General features: G+C 42.2%; 1 long non-coding RNA gene across 2 annotated transcripts; it reads left to right on the top strand.

Moving 5' to 3' along the window:
* The first annotated feature begins 298 nt into the window (after positions 1–298).
* On the top strand, positions 299–21,644 carry LOC110214037 (uncharacterized). 2 transcript variants are annotated; one of them, XR_002326172.2, is made up of 3 exons: positions 299–736; positions 17,698–17,783; positions 21,571–21,644. It is a non-coding gene; the product is annotated as an uncharacterized LOC110214037 (long non-coding RNA). The 2 variants fall into 2 exon arrangements; XR_002326173.2 differs by having other exon boundaries at positions 17,695–17,783.
* The last annotated feature ends 741 nt before the right edge of the window (positions 21,645–22,385 follow it).

The following is a 22,385-nucleotide window of genomic DNA, read 5'->3' as shown; positions in this document are numbered from 1 at the left end:
GGAATCAGGAAAACTTACCTTCATGAGTTCAAATCTGGCAACAGACATTTACTAGCTGTGTGACCCTGGGAAAGTCACTTGATCCTGTTTGCCTCAGTTTCCTCATCTGTAACATGAGCTAGAGAAGCAAATGGAAAACCACCCCAGTTTCTTTGCCAAAAAAAAACAGGGTCATGAAGAGTCAGATGTAACTGAAACAACTCGACAACAAACATTCTATCGATATTCTCTCTCATGTCACAAATCATGGAACACTTGATCTCAAAAGATTCCAAATTGCAAATCACCCAAAGGACAATGAGTAGACACATGGGAGGTATAACTAGACAGGCTGCAGGATATTGCCAAGGATGATTTGATCTCAGAAAGAGGCCTAAAAGAAATTATTAAGAGTATATATGGGCATGGAAAGATGGGCCAGTAACATAATGAGAAGAAAAGATAGCTACTATGCTACTTCTGTACCTTCGAGATGTTATTTAAAAAAAAAAACAGAGAAAGAATTCAGGCATATTGAGTAGATCTTCTTTGGAAGGTTTGTGAAAAAACATGAGCAGGAATTCTACGGGATGGGTAAAGTGTCATGTGTACTAGTGTAGGTGGCCTCAGTCAGGGAGGCCAAAGTCAACAGCCAATTCTTCCTCTAGTATTTTGTACACCACAGAGGAGGTTGTGATTTGCACCACTGGAAGAGGTACCCACACCAAAGAGAACACAGATCCATCAAAGTATCTTAGTGAGTAATCAAATATCATTTATTTCTATATATTTAGTTCTATTTCTGGCATTCTTATCCTATTGTTCTTTTTAATTTGTTTTCATTCCACATCAGGTAGTTGTAATGGTAACGGCTTTGTAATGCTTTAAAGTCTAGGAAGACAAGTCCAGTTTCACTCACTTTTTATTTCAAATTTCCCCTCGTCCATTTCTTTTTTCATATAAATGTTGTTATGGCTTTATCTAGTTCTACTTTTTAAATGATATTTTGATTGGTATGCCATTAAATCTGTAAATTAATTTGGGGGAGTATTGCCATTTTTATGATGTTGACCAATTCTTCTGTAATGAAATGGATTGTCTTTTTGACTGATGGCTTCGTTTTCCCTTGTAAATTAATATCTTTGCTCAAAACCAAGATGTCTCCGATATAGTAAAGGAAAGAAAAGGTGGGTGTTAGGGTAGCAGACTCCTTTAGAGAGGCAAGAGAAGACTTAAGGAAAGGAAAATAAGAAATCAAGCATGGTGGATAGCTAAGCAGGAACTCAAGGGGGCTCAGAAACCAAGTCAGGGTCCTCAATGTTGGAGACCCAGAAAATTTATAAGCTAATGAAAAGATTAAACCATGAGACCAAAGGCACAAAGCTTGGGCAATCTTTGTGGGGAGGAGTTCATTCCATGATGATCTGCAATGGTCAGCAAGGCCTAGGGCAGAATATTTCACAGTACCCATGAATATGGAAGTCTCTCCAATTACTTAGACCTCCTTTATTTCTGTCAAAACAGCTCTATGGTCATCAGCATAAAGGGCATGTGTGTCCAGATACATTAGTTTCTAAATAATTATTTTTGTAGTTGCAAATGGAGTTTCACCCTTTTAAAACACTTCTGTGGTCTCCATTGGAAGCATATGGAAATGAGAATGTTTTGTGCAGTTATCTTGAATCCTGTTGCCTTGCTGAACTCATTCATTGTGTCAATAAATTTTTGTTGAGAATGATGGATTTTCTGGGTAAACAATCATGTCATCTATGAAGAGGGATTTTTTGACCTCTTTGATTTGAACGTTCATCTCTTTAATTTCTTTTTCCTGTCTTATTTTGATGGCTGGTTTCTGATCTCAGTGACCAAGACCCATTATAGCTGCCCCCCATCTTCTTTCCTCTTCCTCTCCTCTCACTAGCAAAGTTATTTCTCTGTGAGATTGGAGACATTTTGCTCCACCCACTAGCCCACAATTCCCTCTCCTGTTATTGTCCTTTCTGTTATTTGATAATCTTCAACTACACCTGAGGTTGGACAACATCTGTTCCACACCACAGGGCAAAGTAGTGGCAAGATGTCAAGCCACTGGGTGGAGCTTCAAGGCAAATGTGGGGCCTGAGGGACTTTTGGAGATGGGGCTTCCATGGTCTGAAACTAACTGTGGAGTATTCCTTGATCAGAGGCCTTTGCTATTGCCATACCCAATCTGGAAAAGATGTGTCGCCGTTCCACCCCCACCCTCACAAGTTGACCACCAGACAAATGCAGAATTGTTGAATATGGCCATTCTCCCTTTGGCCCCAGCTACACCAGCTGAGAGTTCTGTGTACCCCATTGCTACTCTATGCTATGTTTCTGTCTGCAAACAACAGCTGGCAGTAAAGAGGAAAGCAAGGTGGGCAACAATCCAGAACACTTCTGGGCCCGTGTAAAGATGCCAGAAAACTGGCCCCTTCACAGGCTGAATCAAGGGATGTTGTGACTCCTTCTTCTCCTTTGGGTTCTCTAATAAAAAATAATCATCTGATAATTGAGCTTATTGATATATAGTACTTCAAAGTTTAATTTTCTCATCAGTAATAGGACTCCACCCCAAATACTCAGAAATAGTAAAATGGTTGTCAAAATGCCCATTCCTTCCTTTTGCTATCCCATGTCCTAGTCTACTCTATAAAGGAGACTATTCTTCTAGATCCCCTGACCTTTATCCATACCTGTTCTCCAGTTCTGCTATTCCTGCACCTTTTTTTCCACACTGGCTCCTATGCCTGTAAAGCCATCCTTCCTACTACACCCACCGCCATGAATTCCTATCCATCCTTTAAAGTAAAATTGAAACATCACCACCTTAAGCACCTTTTCCTCTTTGGATCTCAGGTAGCACCTTCTTTGTGTTACCTACTATATCTAACCAGCCCAGTCCTACTTCATTTTGCGACCTGTCATCTTCTTGCCTATGAACATACCCTTAGCAGCTCCCCACCCTACTTCCAATTCTGAAATCATAGTCAAATCACAGTTACCATTGCTATTGGAAAGAGAAAGAATATATCCATCTACTCATCTCTGGCTCCACTCACCATCCCTGTGACTTTCCAAAATACCTCTCCTTAGACACTACTTTGCTATATGTTATTTCCTTCCCCTACTGGAATGTAAGTTCCTTGAGGACAGGGATACCTTACTTGTGTATTTCTATCCCCACCACTTAGCAAGATGCTTTGTTAGATAGCAAGCCCTTAATACATCTTTTTATTAATTCTTTTGCTCATTCATTTATCATTAATTCTTTTGCATTGTAGTTATTTGTGAATGTGTCTTATCCTTCAGAACAAGCCTGGAGATGGACTATAAATGTCAGTTGTCTGAGAACCAGCCAACCCAGATTCAAAGAGATTCATCACCTGGTTAGTACCAGGGTCCTTAGATTTTCCTGCCCTACTATCCATCCAAGACCACCCTTGATTCATAAAATGGATTACAGTCTGTGTCTTGAAGCTGATATGCACAGCAGTGGAATCAAAGAAAAACATCCTCCTACGATTGTAAGGGCAGGGACTTTGCCTCAGCAAAATTTTATGAGTTCCCCCAACACCAACCACAAAGCTCTGAATCCAGTAGGTAATTAATAAATGCTTATTGACCTGAAGTAAATGAAATTGGGAAAATAAAACAAATGCAAAACCAATGAACTTATAGAAACACATCTTAAGGTTGCTCCAACCTCTGAGAGCTAATTATCCACTCCCCATCTAGCCCCAGCCTCAACTGCTTCTCTATCAGCTTCATTATTCTGTCTGGTGTTCCCCTTCAGTGAGTCACAGTTCCATGATCTGTCCTCTGGTGTCCAGACCTGAGTGTGCCTAGACATGTGGGATGTTCTGCCTTTCTCCAATCAGCTTCTCACCTTCCCTCAAGACCTCTCACTCGGCTCTTACTTTGAGATACTTCAGTTCAGGACATTAGTTCTCACATTCATTTGCAGATTTAGGAAGACCAACATCCCTGGGAAATAATTAACATGTCACACCATTCTCTCCCTGTTGCCAGATCCACCTACTTCCTAGTTATCCAAGTGATTCAGAAGCTGGCTTTCACCTTTCAGGGAAATGCTAATCCAAAGCCTACCTTACAGTTCGAACAATCTCCTTCTTTCCAAATTCTGGGAAGCAGGGTAGTAAAGCTATTACCAAGAACCCCAAGGAGGGCACCAGTTTTTCTCCCACTCCGAGGCTACCTAGAGGCAACAATAAGAAAGTAGGGAGATTGGAAAAATACACAGAAAAAAAGAGATCATAGTAGGACATGGAAGCAAACAGGATATTTCTTGTTATTATGTTTTTAAAGCCAACACACTTTTTTTTTCCTCTAACAAACTATAAGCAACAGGGTTTCCTTGTTTCATGTGTCATTATGTTTTAATCTTGTTTGTGTATTGGGAATGTTTGTTTTATTGGTGGTCACTAGGATTACAAAGAATTTTTAAAACATAAAAATCGAGGTAGAGGTAGAGAAAGCTTGAACCTCCAGGCTGGTGTTCCGGCTGCCATGTTATAGTGCAGCAGCAGACCTGGGAGCATGATGAAAAGAGAGAGAGCAAGGGAGGCAAACGAATCTCTTCATAGAAGAACACTGAAGCTCGGGAAGTCTAGTGTTCCTGTGTGATGTTCACCCTCTATTCTGCATGTGTCCCTGGTTGTGCTGAGAACTGCCTATGGTCTTGGGCACAGAAAACACTGAAGGGCTGGGTGATGATTCCATGTCACAAGGTCAGCAAATGACTGCTTCCTTGACATCATCTTCAGAGTGTTTCCCTATTTTGTTGAGTGTGTTTCTGTCAGAGGTCAGGCACTCCTAAATGCTTTATACAAACAGAATCAATAAAATACATTTTCCACTGACAAGAAGGAGAGGGGCATTTCATCACAAAGGATTTGTCTAAATGTAGATCAAGATCCCTTAGATTGGTCCACCATTTTCCCGTATGCAGATAAATGTCCTTCCAAATAGCACACAAGGGCAGAGAAACTCAGAACATCTGATAGAGAGAGCAGCTGAGTTGTTTCTAAACAGGATTGCATTTTCAAAGTCTGAGGCATTAGCAGAGAGAAGCAAGAAAGGAGGGGGAGAGACGTGAAACAGAGATGCTTCTAAGACGCTATTACCAACCGAAGAAATTTATTTTTATTTATTTATTTTCAAATTGGGCAACTCTAAATCGTCCTTGCCAGAATCAGTTGGCTGCCTAGAACTGTTCCTGACACTCCCCTAGTTCTAATTAAACACTTCCCCTGGCCCTTTTTTCCTGTTTGGGGAGAACATGTGAAGCCTTAAGTTTGGAATCATCCCCACTGCTTTAATTATGAAAGAGACATCATTTAAAGAATGTCAGCAAGGCTGGCAATTAGATAGCAAAATGAGTGTCTGGTAATGAAACACCAATTTCCAGGCACTTGGGATGATTTGGCCTCCTTCTTTACTGGCCGAGTGGGCTTAGACTTGACCTCCCCTCCCTTTCCTCACACAGAGAACAGCCCTCCTGGGATCTATTGCCCACCCAGTGCTAGCACCTTGGGTGGGGTGGTAAAGAAAACTCTTAACTTCAAGTCAAGAGACTTGGATTTCAGTCTTAGATTTGTATTTCACTAGCTACATGACCTTCATAAGTCATTTTGCTTTTCTGTGCCTCAGTTTCCCCATCTGTAAAAGGAAAGAGTTTAAATAAATCTTTCTAATGTCCATTACAAGCTTTGTGCTTTTGCTAGGTGTGTTTCCATTGCAAGGTCATTCATTTTGGAAAAGCAAAAATCTTCAGTTATATATTAAAAACATAGGCTAATAAGAGCCAGCATTTGTATGATGGCTTGAAGATTGCAAAGTGCTTTAAATATGTTATTTCATTTGTCCCTTACAAATGGAAGTAGGTGCCATTATTAACTCCATTTTACAGTTGAGGAAACTAAGGCAGGTAGAGTTTAAGTGATTTGCCTAAGGTCACACAACTGGTAAGTATCTGAAACAGGATTTGAACTAAGATCTTCCTGATTCCAAGACCAACACTATTCATTGCACGGCCTAGTTTATCTAAGTTTAGAAGGATGGAAAAAGACTTTATTTGTAAAGAAGTAATAGAAAGAGGAAACGCCTTTGGAAAACTACATTTTGTGTGTGTGTGTGTGTGTGTGTGTGTGTGTGTGTGTGTGTGTGTGTGTGTGTGTAATCATTTCAACCAGTCAACAAGTATTTATTAAGCACCTATTTACTAGACATTATAATAGGCACAGGAGATACAAAAGAAATATGGAAACAGCCCCTTCCCCACAGACATATTTACATACAAGGTATTCCAAAAGTCTTAATGCAATTTTAAGCTATTAAAGCTTAAAACTGAACTGAGATTTGGGGGACACCATGTATAATATATTTGAGGGATATTTAATGCAGAATCCAAGTGGAAGAAAGATGGGGAGGTCCTCCAGGGCTCTAGCTTATGAATGGCAAATATTGGGCTGATTGCCTCAAGGCCCAAAGTGCTACAGAGCCTCCTAAATGAAATTCATCATTACTCAGCCCAACGATCTACATGGGATAAACCAAGTGCATGAAAAACGCCTATTGCCCAGACTCAGCGGTCAAGGCCACTTCCAGGCATGGTGAGCTAGTCTCACAGCCTTGGGACATGATTGGAATGAGAACAGCATTCAGCTGACAAGATTAATGATTGAATTGATCTTGGGCTATCAGAGTTGAAATTTTAAATATGTATGTGTGTTGTGGGGAGTGGAGTTAGATAAATGTCAAGTCTACAAACATCTATTGAGCACTTCCTATGTGATAATATGATAACACAAATACAATGAAAGAGGAAAGACACCACCTGCACTCGTGGAGTTTACATTCTCATGGGAGAAGGCCACACATAAAAAGGAAATTGAAATGGGGTGACATGGAGGGGGGAGTGGAGAAGAAATGAAGGTACCCAATAGGAATGAAGAAATGGCTGGTCTGGACTTCCTCCTTCAGATGGAAGTTCTGAGAGGCCCCAGGTTAGAGGCTATTTCCAATGAGTAAAGTCCAAGGATGGAGTGAGCTTCTTGGATGGAGCCATCTCCAGAGCATTGCAAAAAAAGTCTGGGAGAGTCAGGAGTTATAGCACGCAATGCAATGGACAAGCAATAAAGTTGGTCTATTAGGGACATGCACTGCCCATGCAATAATGAGCCGAGCCCAGAATGTTATTTATTCTGTATGTTCAACTCTTACTTCAGTGGTCTGTAATTTTATTTTCCGTATGGGTCCTCCCTCCATTGATTAGTAGAGGCATTTTTATAGTGCTTTAAAATCAGCTCATCTCATTGGAACCTCGCAAAAACCCCATGAGATCAGTGCTTACTCTGCTCTCCCATTTTACAGATGAGGAAACTGAGGCTCTGTGACTTGCCCTTTGTCATACAATTAATACATATTCCTAAGATTCTGAGCCTAGCACTTTTGGGTCCCACATTCAGCACTTTGTCTGTAATGCCTCGCTGTCACTCTGACAGACCATGCCATATACTCATTTGGTACATGAATGGTTACATCCAAAGAAATCCATCACTTTGGTGGCCAACCTTCCAGTGATGGGTCTCTCCAAACATGGTCAGTCCAATCCTCAGACAACAGACAGGCCTACCACCTGTCCCCTGGCCAGAGTGGAAGCCATTCCAGCTTGGAAGGACCTGCCAACATTCATGCTTTCTTCTTGACATCAGTTTCCAAAGCTCAGGGTCACGCCCTTCACCCATCACACACGTGCGCACACACACACACACACACACACACACACACACATACTCATACACACCTTGAAGAGGAATCAAAATATAACTTCTCCATTAATGTGCTATTCCAAAATGTGTGTCTGTGTGTGCACATAAAGCAGTAAGTCCTGTTTCTGACTAAGCTTTAATCTCCCACAGCAATACAAGTAGACCCCTCTTTAAATCAGCCCAATAAGATGAAAAATCCAAACTTATACAAGTAAAGAATTAAAATATGGCCGTTTGTTTCACCAAATCTTTTTTCACCACAGATTCCTTTAAACATCATTTCCCTTGGTGCATTTAAAATGCCTTTTACCCAATTTTGATTAATATTCAATTTTTCACAAGACAGCAATCCAGCTGCTCTAAAAGTCCAAACCCACGTTTTGAATTCTGTAAGGGGAGGTCCCAAAGCTTTCAAAATGGAACATACACTTCTCCCCTAGTCAGTTTCAAAGAACTGCCTGGAGGGAAGACTCTCATCCCATCTCACTCCAATCCTGCCATGTTCCCGGCCGTCACCAGGTCAGGCTCCTGTGATCACCCTATTCTTCTATACTGGGAGCCAGACAGTCCCCTCCTGAACATCAGGGTTACACAGACACTGTCCTTTGGCTCATCTCTTCTCTCTTCCATCCTTCATTGTTCTTCTCCCTCCTCCATAATCTCCCTTAATCCTCTGTTCTATAGCCATCCTTTTCCTCCTCCATCTTTATACATACCCTTCCTTCCTCCATATCTCATCTTCTTCCTCCAATCTGAAACACATTGCTACTCCCTCTCCTATCTTTCATCCATCCCCCTGTACCCTCCTCCCTTTCTCCCTTTCTATCATCTCCCTTCCTTCCTCCTCCATTCTCTTCCATTCCTTCATTCTCATCCTAGAAGGACATTTCTGGCCAATAGGGCATAAGATGGGACTTGCCATGGGTAACTGAGCCTCAGTTGTTTATTTATATAATGGTGCTGAAAATTGACTCCCCTAGATGTAGTTCAAGTTAATATTGGAAAAGCTTTCAGGACATAGACTTGTTAATGAACAAGCTAACTATCAGCAAATGATTTGTGGGCAGTGTGGTGCAATAGGAAGACACCTGAACTTGAAGTTAAAAGACCAAGGTTTGAATACCAGCTACTAGGTCACCCAAAAGAACTTTGGGCAAGATCTCTTGGGGCTTTGGTTTTTTCATCCACAAAATGAAGATGTTGGACAAGATAACTTCTAAGTCCTTTCCAGCTCTAAATCTGTGATCCTATGAATATTTCTTGTGAGTCTGGCAAGGGTCTATGCTATACCCTTGAAGGACAGTGGAAAAGATATCCTGCCCTTAGACAGCTTACAGTCAGTGAGATAACCCTAGCTCACAGAAAACAAGCAGAGAAGAATAACTGTGCTAGATCATGTGGAATAGAAGCGATAAGTACTCTAGGAGTCTAGATTAGGGATAGCTTAATGAGAAATAGGGCAATAAAGGAAATCATCCTGGAGGCAATGGTACATTTAAAAAATATTTTTTAAACCACCGGCTCTGGGGCCAAAAGTCTTGGCTCCAAATCCCCTCTTCGATAGTTACTATGTGACCTTGGGAAAATCATTTAGCATTTCTGAGTCTCAGTTTCCATATCTGCAAAATGAGAGTGTTGGGCCAGACAGTTTCTGAGGTCCCTTCTTGCTCTGACTCTATGTTGTCATGATTTGAGCTGGATTTTGAGAGATAAGTATATGGGGAAGAAAAATGGGTTTGGCATTATCAGAAGATAAATAACATAAGCAAAGGTGCCTAGGTGGGACTGAGACTGGCAAATAAGCTGGAGATAGGACTAGCGAAGCTCTTCTCAATATGGCGGCCCCCTCTGTCCTAGGGACATGTCACATCAAATTTCCTCTTCTGCTCATTTTCTATTTGTGGCACAGTGATCATGTCCGCTTGTTAGACAAGGCTACTGTTCCTAATGGATTACTGCGAATGACTTAATCATACACATTGGCACACACCATCCTTCCCCACTCTACTCCTTGTTGCCTGCATCCTCAGTCCTAGCAAAGACATCCCTAGCAATAGAGAGCTACGTAATGTCACAGACAATACAGTGGCCCCAAATCCCAAGATGGTCAGTTGAACTGGGGCTGATGTGGTTTCTTTGCTTTCTTTTGTACCAGTTTAACTTAGCATTTTGACCCTTTGGTGATGAATGAACAAAAGAATGAATTAATGAACAAGTATGAAGTGGTGACTGTGTATCCAACACTCTGCTAAGCTTTAGGGTTACAAATACAAAAATAAAGACAGTCCCTGCTCTCAAGAGGGCGTTGTATAGAGGGGGACAATACCTAAAGGGAAATGGTGATCAAGGCTTGGTATTTTGGCTTAAAGTTTATAAGGATGGATAATTGGAACCATATAGGAGTAAGATAACATACTGTTTGCAGTAGTCATGGTAGTACTGATTTGATTATGTTTCTAGAACTTGAAGGAAGCCAGTGAACGTAGCATGAAGGGTTAGGGTTAGCGTTCAGGTGGAAGCAAGATGGCTAATAAAGAGATGGTGAGGAAATAAGGTGAAACATACCCTGACCTGATATACTGGGCCATAGGTGGCAGTCATACATCAGGGCAGCAGGGTCTCTTGTGGGAGTTCCAGAGATGAAAGGGTTAAGCCCAGTGGGGTCTGGTCTCTGGTCCTGGAGTCAAGGAAGCTTATGAAATGGCTGGGGAAGTAAAGTGAAGCTTAGAGCATTTATCCTTCTGCTTCCAGGCAGGACTCCCCAGCCCTACTCAGGACAGATAGCAGGATCACCTTCGTAGGCTTTCAGTGTAATGAATAGAGAGGCATCCTGGAAGCCAGGAAGACCTGGATTCAAATTCTACCTCTTGACACTTATGGGTGATAAGACCCTAGGTAAGTCCCTGAACTTCTCAGGAATCTAGGCATCAGTTCTCTATCAGCTCCAGAGAAAGTGTTGATCTATGCTGATAAAGGGGGCTTTCTCAGACAGAGGTCCCTTCTATAAGTGAAATCATAGGTCTGATCTCTTCTCCTATTTATAAGACCATAGATCCAGGGCAGGAGGGAATCTCAAAGGCTGTCTAGTTCAACACCTTCCTTTTACAAAAAAAGGAAACTGAGGCCTATAGAGTTAGAGTAACTTTCCCAAGGTCACACAAATAGTAAGCATCAAGAGAGATTTAAACCTAGACTGTTTTCCTCTAGGTTGCTGGATGGAAAAATATATCATAGACTTCTTTGAGGCCTGTATCAAAGCCTCCCCCACACTCAAAATGTAGTCTCCAGCATTCCCCTCTCCCTTCCCCCATTTGCTCTTGTTCATCCTTTGTGAAGATCAAAAAAGGCTTCATGTCATATTTAAAGGCAGCTAGGTGATGCAATGGACAGAGTGCAAGACTTGGCATGGGGAAATCTGAGTTCAAATCCTGCCTCAGATATTAGCTGTGTGCCCTTGGGCAAGTCACTTAACCTCATCTAGTTTCAGTTTCCTCATCTATAAAATAAGAGGTGGACCTAATGGCCTCTAAGGTTCCTTTGAGCTTAAAATCCATGATCCTGTGGACTGGCTCAGACCATGAGGCCTTGAAGGGCAAACTAAGGCATCTATATTGGCCATGTCACAAGATGGAGACATTGCATATCTTGACCGGGGAAACAATGAGCTGAAAGCCAAGTTCTATGATGAGAGACGTGTCAATAGCATAAGGAAACAGACAGAAGAAGAAGAAGGGAGAGAGGAGGGAGGGATTCCATTTCTCAGATGCCTCCTCCCTTCCCTTCCCAGTGTCCCATTGTAGACTTGGCATCTGGCCCCAGGAAGTAAGCAGCATTAGCAGCAGTCGTGGGTGACCTCACCACAGGGCAGGGGAGGATTTCTGTGATTGGAGCACTGAGGGGCCAGTGGGCAATGCTGGGGATTTATTGCCTCCCAGGGAAATATAGGCCAAGGTACAGTGTGCTGCTTGCCCAGGGTGAACTATATGGCCATTCCAGAGATGAGCTTCTTTAACTGAAATGATAATTTATAGCCCTCTAAAGTAATGTCTCCTGCCATCCAAGGTGATTAAACTGCCCACATTCAGCCCATTTTCATCTCCATCTGAATATTTTAAGATGATGTCTCCAGCCTCCAGAAGGCCCCTACGGTGCTGGGGGTGTGGAGGTGACAGGTCTTGGACACCCTGCTCTGAATCAGTGTCAAGTATGGAGGGCAGACGGTGTCAGGATTTAATTTGATGTTAGCTCCAAAATCAAGTTTGGAGGTGAAGAATAGCAGGTCACAGGCTCTGTCCCTAACAAAATGGCTATTCCCTCCAGACAGGTCATTTCCCTAATACTGGCCACAGGCTAACCCCTCACCTTGGCCACAGACTGGTGCCTCTTCCTAGATGTAGGCTCATACCTAAAGCCAACCAAGGACTACTCCCTAACCCAGAAACAGCCTGACTCCTTAGCCCTGGCCCCAGATTGACCCCTCATTTCAGATAAATGCAGGACACACTCTGATCCCTGATCTAGGTCTACACTGCAGTCCTGGTAGAGGAATCAGAAGCTTCATGTTCAGAGATGAAAGATAATGTGGCTATTTGTGTAGCCAAGCCCGGTGCTACACACATGGTATTATGCCCAGGATGCAAATGAAGACAAAATAAAGATGAAGTGTGGGACTCGTGAAGCCGGCTGCATCATCAGTGGGAAATTAGGGAAGTGATAAGATGTGAAATGTTCTCTAGGCTGAAGCCCGAAGCCCATGCGTGACCTTGAATGAAATAGGAAATTAAATGGGCTTAGTTAGAGGCTCTAGGAAAAGTCCCTGGAGTATCAGATTAGAAGGATAGTGTCCAAAGTGGTCATTTCTGGCTCAGCAGACTAGGAAGGGAGGGAGCGACTCATGAATGGTGTCCATTCCTCTCTATGAGCCAGGCAAGAATTCTGTGTAATGATTCTTTGTAAGCCTAGGGAGCTTTCTGATTTCTAAAAACATTTTAACATCTCATTGGGTTCTCCATACAGCTTAGAGAGTTGAAAGGGGAAAATATTGTAATCCCCATTTGACAGAGGAGGAAACTGAGTCCAAGGGGACTTAAGCAACAGGCTAGCTAAGAGGAAGATATTTGGAGACACAAAGGAATATCCTGGTGGTTCTCAAATCACATTACATAAATGACTACTTACACTGCCTCTAGATAAGGCTGCCCTACTCTGACCTCTAGGACAAAGGGTTTCCCAAGACCCAAAACTAAATTCTTTGGTTGGATATATAAAGTCAGGAAGTGTCTTGTATTTCAATAATAATAATAACTAGAATTTATATTAACACTTTAAGGCTTGCAAAGCATCTTGACAAATATTACCTCATTTAATCCTCGTAACAACTCTGAAAGGTAGGTGCTATTATTATCCCCATTTTACATATGAAGAAACTGAGACAGACCCAGGATCACACTGCTATTAAGTGTCTGAGGCATGATTCCAAGACCAGCACTCTACCAACTGCACCACCTAACTGCCTATATGGACAGTAGATAACCTAGCTGAAGCTTCTGAGCCACACTCAACTGTTTAGTGTACGAATACACAGGGCTCTTTCAGCCAAAATCAGGAAAGGTCCTGCTGAAGCTCTCTGTCTCTCTCTGTCTCTGTCTGCGTGTGTGTGTGTGTGTGTGTGTGTGTGTGTGTGTGTGTGTGTGTCTCACTGTCCTCCTCACCCCCTCACCCTCACATCCTCAGAGCTAGCTGCTCACCAACAACCTCTTAATCCTACTTCTCTTCCTATCATCCCTTATCCCCTCAGGGGAAGGCTCTCTTTGCCTTCCAAGGTGAAAATGAATTAATCTGGTAAACTCATTGTACAAATGTGCCAATGGGAGAAGGCCATAGGAGCTTCCTTGAGCCATACTCAGTCTTTTAACAAGGACTTTCTGGAGACAACACATAATTATTAGTCTTTCTATCATAATGCATTACTCCACATAAATTATGTTTAAATGATCATACAGGACAACCATAGATAGGTCAGCATAAAGAACATTGGATCTGAAATCAGAGGACTTGAGTTCAAATAAGTCACTTGATAGCTCTAGGTCTCAATTTCCTTATCTGTAAAATGATGGGGGTTGGTACTAGGTCATTTCTAAGGTCCCTTTTATCTTTAAACCTGTAATACAATACTATGATACCTCTAAGGTCCCTTTGAGCTCTAAACCTAGGATTTCATGGCCCCAAAGAAAGAACAACGGATATTTGAAGTAGAAGCCTGTCTCCAGCTCTTTTCTGGGGCATGACCTCAGGCTAGTCATCTCTTTTGAGAGCCTCTGCTGTTAACTCTGTATATTGGGGATAATAACATTTGCTCTATTCACCACCTGACAAGGTTATTTTGGGGAAAATGCTTTGTAAACCATATATCACTTGGAAATGTGAGTTATTATTATCTTAAAATGATAAAGCAGTAAAGAAGAATTTGCTATTAAAAACTCTCTAGCATCAATTGAAAAAGATTTACCTGGGGTTTTTTTTATTATTATGCATCACAATAAATCTGCATTATTCAGGATGTGTTCTATATCAATATAAAGCTGGTCTCCTAAAAAATATGACCAAAAGTAACTCTTCTGCCTGAACAGGCTGCCAAGCCTAAGGACAGACAAAAGAAAGAGGACATGACAAGCACTCTTCAGCTCCTCCATGGGTCTGCCTGACATGTTGAAAATTATGAAGGCCAAGTTTATCATAAAAAGTCACTGCTTCACAATGCACTTTATGGTGACCATTCATCCTCGTTAATAATGTCATTGTGGAAAAGGGGGAAGAAGGTACTAGTGCTGTTTATTAAGTAGCCTCAACACACTGATGGGTGGATTCCAAAGGTCATACCATAGATAAACTGGGAAAACTCCAGCTCCCATTCCAGAATCCCTTCTATTTGTCCAAGAATGGGGAAAACCAAACTGTAAGGGGGAAGGAGGATTTAAGAAGAGGACCCAGGCAACAAGACAATGAATTTAGTGGACACTGATATGCACAACCCATTGAGTGAGCATGGATGTCCTCGGGCAGCGTAGATACAAAACAGCAGAGCTTAGCACCCAGATAGCAAGAATAATTATCTAAAATAGGATGGCAGGCTGGGGCAAATTCCTCCTATCTTCTACCTAGCCCTTCATTCAGTGACTTCCTCAGTAATTCCATCACACTGGTATCCCAGGGTCTCCATCTTACCCCCCACCCACCCACCCAAGAGGTCCCTTCTCCATAGGAAAGCATGCTTTGTGTTGCTAGTCCCAGGTAGAAAAGATGGGATTGTACAGTAGAAAGGGATTGAACTTGGAGAGCTGACCTTGGAATCCCCAGGCCTTAATCTGACCCTCAAATCCACCACTTACTACCAGCAACCTTGGGCAAATCACTTGATTTCTCTGGGCCTCAGTTTCTTCCTCTGCAAAAGGAGTTGGACTAGATGATATCTAAGGTCCCTTCCAACTTTAGACCTATGATACTATGACTTGATTTACTGTGCTGCAACAAATTTCAGACACTGCAGGAAAAATAATTGTTTCTATGGGAATTAGTCACTTAAGTTTCCAGAGACCTACATACTTTCTTCAGTTTGTGAAATAATTCACCCTGTTCCCATCTCCCTCATATGGATTAGGGAAAGGGGCAGCTCACAGGAGTCAGGGCTGCCTCTGAGTGTTGGGGCATGAAGCTCTGATCAGAGAATGAAGGACAGGTTTAAAAACAAAAACACGATGCCCTGGGCATCCTTGAGAGAGGCTGTTATGTAATGCTGCTCACAGAATTGACTCTGCTCATGTCAACGCGGGTTATACAGCATGCATTAGGTGCCAGTTCTGCATGAGGCACTGCATGAGGCTAAGAGGGGTGAAAAGGCAAAATGGAAAACAGTCTTGTCTTCTAGAAGCTTGCATTGTGGGGCAGCTAGATGGCGCGGTAGATGGAGCACTAAGCACTGGTCCTGGCTAGCTGCCGGACCGTAGGCAAGTTGCTTAACCCCAACTGCCAAAGAAGAGGAAGAGGAGGGAGAGGAGAAGTTTGCATTCCATGGACCTAGTCCCAGCTCTGCCAGGCTTTCGCTTTGTGACCTTGTGTAGGTCACTTAACTTTTCTGTTTTTCCTATTCTTGGGACAAAGATAATACCCACTTTGCCTTAATCACAGGGCATAGCAGCACATGTAACATGTAACACAATCAAATGTAAGAAACCAGCGATGTGGGATCGTGAAGGTTATTGGCAATTAATTCATCAAGGAGTCTTATTTAAAGGGGAAAGAACGGGCAAGGTAGATGAGATGACCTGAAAGGAGGAACCAGAGGCCAGGAAAACACAGATAGATATACAAAAGAAATGGTGAATGCGTGATACAAACAAATAAGGTTTTGTGGTGGTGGTTGGTTGTTTTTGTTCATATCATAGGAATATCGATTTAGAATGGGTAAGAACATTGGAAGGCCATCTGGTCCAACCCCCTCATTTTACAGATGAGTAAACTGAGGCCAAGAGATGCTCATGAACTGCCTCAGGTTATGCAGGTGGCAAATAGACAAGCCAGCATTTGGACCCAGGCCCTTGGTCTCCCAATTCAGGATTCTTTCCACAGCACCAACCTGGCTATCTTAATTTTAGGTGCTCAGAGAGATATTCCTCCATTTATTCTTGGGGATCTATTTATTATCTCCATTCATTGAATATAGTATAGCACATTGTATATTCGTGTATATCATGAAAGATGTATATCTGAGCCATTGGAATAACTGTCTCACACACACACACACACACACACACACACACACACACACACACACAGCATGGCTTGGAATACTCTACCCTACACACACTATACATTTTCTTTTCAGTTTCCCCCTGGCTTCCTTCAAGACTCAGCTCTCGAATCTCACCTTCTGCAGACAGCCTTTCCCAGTCCTCTCAGCTGCTAGTGCCTTCCCCTCTCAAATTACCATTCATATGTATATGTATGTGTGTATGTATATGTATGTATATGTGTATGTATGTATATATGTACACACATATACATAGAGATACATATATGCATATATATACATATGGTCCATACTGACTATTTACATGTTGTCTCTTCCATTTGAATATAAACTCCTTGAAGGCAGGTATTATTTTTGCCTTTTTTTTTTTTGCATCCCATTGCCTAGCGCAGTATCTGACTGAAAAGCAATTACGATGAATATTTGTTGACTACTATGATAATAGCTCTCATTTATATAGCATCTTCATGTTTGCAAAGCATTTTACAAATATTCTTTTTTTTTTTGAGCCTTACAACAACCTTGGGAGATAGGTGCTATTATTATCCCCATTTTACAGATGAAGAAACTGAGGCAGTCAGTGGGTAAATGAATTGCCCAGGGTCACACAGTCAATCTCATCTTAGATGAAATATGAACTCTGGTCTTCCTGACTCCAAGTCCCATGTTCTACCCACTGAGCTACCTAGATGCCTCATGATTGTGCGTATATTTCACTTTTAAATTACTTAGTCATATGAAGACATATTCATCCTATTGACTATAGCACATCCCTGGGAAATCTCTAGTCACCATGCATACCATAATCTTTCTCTTAGTTACCATTTTTCAAGAAACCAATAACCTTCTCAAGTAAGACACATTTTGCTTATAGCCTATTGATTGAGGCAAGAGCTGGGGATAGATGTGGTCTCGATTTGTGTCTTCTTGACATCTGGTTCCTCCTTCCAGATCATCTCCTCTACCTCACTCATTCTTTCCCCTTAAACAAGACACCTTGATGAATTAATTGCCAATAACCATCATGATCCCACACCACTGTGGCTTCTTACATTTGGTTGTGTTGTGTTTTTTTTTTTAATGCAAACACATCAGCAGGCCTGAAGATGATCGATATCATTGTTGTTGAACTTGGGATAAACTGCAGACCTTGCCCGTGAGTCATTAAGAACTAGGACACTCAGGTAAGGTAACACTTTTAGTTGTAGCCACAGTCCCCAATCTGCCACTTTGTGACAAGGAACTGAGATCAAGCCACCTCTCTGAGACTCAGTTTGCTCATCTGTCAAGTGGGGATTATGATACCTGCTTTGTCTACCTCACAGGATGTGAAAATGCCTTGGAAAAAATATTATGAATGTGGGAACAGACAGGTCATGAACACAGAACACTAATGCCTTCCACCTCTCAGCAGAGAGGTATAGTTTTAATCAATTAAGGAGCATTTATAAGTATTTTCTATGTGCTAGGCACTGCAGTAAGCAATGAGGATACAAAGAAAGGTAGAAAATTGTCCCTGCCTTCAAGGAGCTTTCAGTTTAATGGGGGAGACAACATGCAGACAACTACATACAAACAAGAGATATACAGAGTAGATGGGAAGTAATCTTAGAGGGGATAACACTAGCAGCCAAATGGTACCATGAATAGATGCTGGTCTTAGAGTCAGGAAGATCTGAGTTCAGATCCGATGTCTGACACTTACTTACCTTGAGCAAACCACTTAATTACTATTTGCCTCAGTTTCCTCATCTATTAAATGGGGATAATTAAAGCACCTATCTCCCAGTGTTGCTGTGAGGATAAAACAAGAAATACTGTGAGGTATATCAATGCTAGATGTTAATATTACTATTACAAAAATTTTATCTGAGTGAGTCAGAGTCCGGCCCTATGGAAATCTTTGTGTCATCTGCAAATTTGCTAAACATGACAAGTATACCTTCATGTGTAAAATGTTAGCACTCTGCTAGGGACCTTTTCTCACATTTCCAGAGTTCTGGTATATCATAGACCTAAAGTATGATATGTGCCTCTGACTTTAATCTTAAATGCCTCCAACTTGTCCAAGGTTGCACAGGTATTAAATGTCTGGCGGGGGGGGGGAGGATTTTAATCCACACCTTCTGACTACGGAGTCATGGTTGTTTCCTTGGTCTATTTGGGGTCTCATCCTTCCCCCAGTTCTAGAACCATCTAAAATGTTCAGTCACCTGGCTTCCATCTCTCTGTCCTATCCACAAGAATAACATGTGAGCACTCTGAAATGCTTTGCTAAAATCTAAGCCAACTCGATCCTCAGCTTTCCCCTCCATCTATCAGTCTAGCAACCCTGGAAAAAAGGAACTGAGGTTAGTATGGTATGATCTGTTCTTGGTGGAGCTGTGTTGGCCCCTTTGTAGTCTCTACATCTCTTTCTAAATGATCCCTTCATCCTAATCAATCAGCCACAGTCTCCACATTACCCCATCTACCCTCCCTTACATTTTTAAGTCATGAAGTAGCCTGATGCCTGATGGAAAGTGAGCAGAATTTTAAGGAAGAAGCCCTGGATTCAGATACAGGCTCTGATCTTTAGTACCTGAGACCTTGGACAAGTCCCTTGACCATCCTGAGCCTCAGTTTGCTCATCTGAAAAATGCATGGGATTGGGACTAGATGACTTTTAAGATCTCCTCAAGCTGTAAGTCTGTATATGAAGATTTTATGAGACTTTCAGTACGTGAAGATGCTGAAGCCACAGGAAAGCCTGGATGCCCAAGGATCCCTTCCTCCCCCATACCTGTGGTTTTGTGTGCCTGGGTTCTCAAGAAGGAAAGGGAAGCAGAGACATGAGGGCGCCTCCTGGATCCAAGAGCGTGTATGTATCTATGTGTATGTATCTCTATATGTGTGTATGTATAATATATATGTATATACTGCTAATACATCTACTGATAGAGAGGAAAGTTCAATACGTCAGTCAAATCTTTAAAAAGCATCCTCATACAGAGACAGCCCTGCTCAAACCTTGCCTCATTAGCTGTAAGGAACTCTGGCTCTGGAATAAGAGGGTCTCGTATACTTTGGTAAAGTCACTTAACCTCACTGGGCTCTGGTTTCCTCATCTCTAAAATGGGAATAGTAACATCAGAATAAACAACCTTACAGGGTAAGCTTCAAGTGTAAGAAAAGAGACTGGCCATTAAGGGGCCAGTCCTTAGAGAGTTCCCAGATTTGCCTTTAGAGGTAGGTTACACAGAATATATCCCCTGCCCAGTTCCAATCTAACATACGGAACGTGAGGAGCCTATTTCTAGCTATTCATGTCTGAAGAGCTGGGAAGAATTGATTACTCAGGAAGAGCTGAGGCAGAACTGAGTTCGCATACAAAAAGGACAATACACCACCAATCTCTCAGTCTCTGTTTTTTTTTCTTTCTGTCTGTAAGCGAGGCAAGAATTGCCACGAACTGCTGGTTGGGTTAAGGGTGGTTGTCAATATTCGTCTGTGAGCACATCTCTGTTTTTCTGGTGTTTATTCTTTCCCAATTTCAGGTGAATGAGTATTCTAAGAAGGTAATGTATAGATAACCAGGGAGTCCAGGGGAGCCAGAGGTCCCATCAATCAATCAATATTTATTAAACATCTGTTATGTGCCAGGCACTGTGCTAAGTGCTAAGGATATAGAAAGGAGGCTTATGATGAAAAATTCTATTGATGAATGGAGACAGCAGTGGTAGTCACTGGAACAGTATTGATTTTCAACGAAGGGTGCACCTTTTTATGGAAAGATGTGGAAAGACAGTCACCCAAGGACAATAGTGACTGTAAGGATCATGACCCTTTGTGACAGAAAGACCTGTGGGCTACAGACTTAAGAATGGACTGATCCTTAGAACTATGTCCAATTTCACAAGGATTCCATGAAGAGGGAAGAGGACTTTCAGGGACAGGAGTAGGTAGGAACTATTGCCATACATGTTCTCTGCTCACATGCTCTGCTACAATGGTACTTTACCTTTGAGTTCACTCTCCTTAGAGACCTTGTTTGTGCAAGGTGAGAGTGCACCCCAGTAATGGAGAAGGGATAGTTTTAAAGGCAACTGTTATTGCTAACACTTTTTTGGTAAGTTTTTTCTAACACCTAATGGAATTCAAATGACTGTGATTGATAGCGGGCAACACATTGGTGAGGGCCCAGAAGCTACAGCAGTAGCGATCCCAAGCCCTGAAAGTCACCCCTAGAACACTGAGGGGGATCAGTAGTCATTGCACCTGGGGAACCTAATCTGCTAGAAACCAGTTCAGGGCTTGGGCACCCTCATAAAATGCTAGCTAAATGTGACTTCTCATTTATTTTTCAGGGTTTGTTAGGCTGAGAGGCAGTGGCCTTTTCAGTGGAGCGTCTCCGCAGACAGCCAGATGGATTTTCAGAGCCGGTGCCCCACCAATGGATGAAATGTCACCTCATAACAGACCAGGGCTTGCTGTGGGAGTTACAAAGTCAAGAAAGGATGTCTCTGACTGCCTGATGCACTTCTCCCACCCACAGACTTCAGAGCTGCCCGGCAGCCAGACCATCACCTGATCCTCATCTTGACAATAATAATAAAAAAATAGAGGCGGCATATCCTAGCGAATAGAGAGCTAGCCTCTGAGTGAGGAGGGTCTGAGTTCAAGTCTCACCTCCACCCAGCTATGTGACTTTGGACAAGTCACCTACCCTCTCAAAGCCCCAGAGAACTCTCTAAAAAGGGATGCTGCAGATTAGTTCTTAATCTGCATTAATGGTAGAAATTCCTCCCCAGGAGCTCCCTACCCCAGTGAAATCACAGGTCTCATAAAAAAATATTTTTTAAATCATATAATAGTTCATATTCACATAGCATTTTAGTCTGACAAAGAGCTTCAGATAAAATAATTCAACTGAGTTTCACCACAGCCTAGTGGAAGAAGGTAATGCAATTATCACTATTTTCCATTTTACAGATGAGGAAACTGAGTTACAGAGAAAGGTACTGGCTTATTCAGGGTCACCCAGCGAGGAAGTGGCAGAGGTGGGCTTGAGCAAAGATCTCCTGACTCCTAGCCCAGTGTTTCTTCTTCCATGACACATAGCCTAGAGGAGAGGAAAACAAATAAACAAGTTAAAAACCCCAATTCTGTTCCAAAGGCTGGATTTACTTCTCCCTGGGATGGAAGATTTCGATCAGAACAGCATGGGAAAGAGGAGAGCTAGGGGATGCCAACCAGAGGACAAAATTGGGACACGAGAGCCCAGGCTGACAGAAGACCCAGCATTCATTCCTTTTGGGAAAGGAAAATCATTCTGGATCATAAGAAAGTTTCCAGGGGGCCTGAGGAAGTGAGGCACCAAAGGGTGGAGGAGAAAGGAGAAAGAGAAAACTCAGCAAAAATTTAAGCCCTATCTTATGCTGTGTTTTCTTACCTATTGCCACATTTTACCTTCACAACAACTCTGTGAGGTAGATAGGTCAGGAATTAGTCCTCATTTTACAGATGGTGAGGCAGCACCCAGAAGATCTGGATTCAAGTCCTGCCTATAACACATACTGGCTGATCCACCTGAGGCCAATAACTCAGCCAGGTCTATATTGTTTCATTTGAGCCTCACAATAACGCAGGGAGGTGGGTGATATTATAGTCCCCATTTTATAGTTGAGGAAACTGAGACAGGCAGAGGTTAAGTGACTTGCCCAGGGTCAAACAGCTAGTCAGTGTCCGATGTCAAATTTGAACTGAGGTCTTGACTCCAGGCCCAGTGATCTAACCACTTCACTGCC

The sequence above is a fragment of the Phascolarctos cinereus genome, unplaced genomic scaffold (genome assembly GCF_003287225.1).
Source record: "Phascolarctos cinereus isolate Bilbo 61053 unplaced genomic scaffold, phaCin_HiC Scaffold_3;HRSCAF=262, whole genome shotgun sequence".
Lineage (NCBI taxonomy): Eukaryota > Metazoa > Chordata > Mammalia > Diprotodontia > Phascolarctidae > Phascolarctos > Phascolarctos cinereus.
Note: the sequence above shows the minus strand (reverse complement) of the source record. Positions and strands in the feature narration are given on the sequence as shown.